Genomic DNA, 1780 nt, shown 5'->3' on the forward strand with positions numbered 1-1780 from the left:
GTACAAGGCTGGCATGGCAAGGGCACGGAACCAAAGATCGTTTTCATTGGGATACATAGGAAAAAGATGTGCAGTTCTATGCCCTTACCACATCAGCCGCATACCCAACCTCCTTGCAGCATAGTTCTTTGATTCTCTCTTGCCTACGTCTCCTGTGGCCTCTTCTACACAATCTTACACCTCTAATGGTTCTTCTACACAACCGGCTTATTAATTTGGAGATTTGAGTTTCCTTAGCAACACCTTGGAGATCAAACAATGCTCTGATGGCTCTATTGAGCCATCATAGAATTGTTTCCATAATCTATGCTTCGGATTTTCTTCTGATTAGGACTTCTTTCCACTATTTCCTACTTAAACCCCATTATGGTTCCTGCAATCTCATAAAACAATCAGCAATTTTTTTTTATTTTTTTTTATTTTTCATTTTCTATCATTGAAAAAGAAGCAGACAGAAAATAGATTATTTAACATAAATAACAATAGTTCCCCCAATCTTTTTTCTTTCAAAGTTTAACATACTCAACCATCTTTATTAATTATCATTATTATATAAAATAAAACTTACACATAGAAGATTCTCACTGACTGGTAGTGTATTACACTCGTCATAGGGTGGCTGAGAGTTTGCTTTATTCTTAAACAATGACCATATTTTACACCTTCTTAAATATAACCTTATATGGTTTATTACTCAAAGCCAAACGTCTCATTCCATTCTCAATATAAATACCAATATCCCCGTAGAAGGGCCTGCAGGTGTCACACACAGTAGGCTAAAAAACAAGCTTGTAATCATTCTCATATTTCTCAATTTTGAACCAATTGCTCGAAGTTGAAGGCACCTGGGTTCCCTTCGACCCCACCCGTTGTAACAAATCCTTTTTCCTGTGGACCCATCGAGCACAACCTTCCACACTGTTGATTGCACACAGATTGTCGAAGCGGAGAACTTAATGTTGAGATCGGTCGAAACACGAATGATCCCATCCTTGTCCACAGGATTGAATTTCAATGGCAAATTAATGTTGAGATCGGTCGAAACACGAATGATCCCATCCTGGTCCACAGGATTGAATTTCAATGGCAAACCATTTGATACCTCACGTTGATCTTGGACGATATTCAATGGGCATGAGCCATTCTTAGTGCTTGCTAGGGTCAGCCCACCACCACTTCCATGAATAACAGGGCAGATCCAGTTCTATGCATGTCATTTCTTGCACGCTTTGGAGACTAAGAATCAAGCGAAGACTTCGACTCTGATGGAAACAATTAATTAACCCCTTTACCCACATCTATGAAATCAAGAAGAGCCATCTGGTCCCAATTGCAAAACGTTTGACCCCATTACACTGTAGAACAGATCCAGTTCCATAAGACTCGTAGATTCAACAATGAATTCAAGGAAGATATGAAGTCAGATAATAATTAAGAAAATATTATGTTCACTTTACCACTATTGCACCTATTCTCTGTAAGAATGAGTAAGATGTTCCAGCCAAAGCAACCTGCAAAGAGGAGTAAAATGTGTTATCCCCGATTCTCTACTGTCCCTTATTTTTCGCACACATTTACAACCCTATTTTTTCGGATCCCTTATAGTGGTCCACTTCGTCTCAACACGTTTCTTATAGTTAAGAAACGTGACCCACTTCAGATCTGGTTTGTGGCAACAAACCAAAACGTGGTCGAGTGCTTGATGGAAGCCTCGACCAAGTTTGGTTATAAAAGGAACCGTTTGGTCCCCAAAACTACTCACTCTCTCAATCTCCTTCAT

At 39.3% G+C, this 1780-nt stretch overlaps 1 pseudogene; it reads right to left on the reverse strand.

Moving 5' to 3' along the window:
- Window positions 1-493: 493 nt before the first annotated feature.
- Window positions 494-1780, reverse strand: LOC147392423 (kunitz trypsin inhibitor 5 pseudogene; annotated as a pseudogene).

This window comes from Akebia trifoliata, chromosome 11 (genome assembly GCF_017979445.1).
Source record: "Akebia trifoliata isolate Shusen 1 chromosome 11, ASM1797944v1, whole genome shotgun sequence".
Classification (NCBI taxonomy): Eukaryota; Viridiplantae; Streptophyta; class Magnoliopsida; order Ranunculales; family Lardizabalaceae; genus Akebia; species Akebia trifoliata.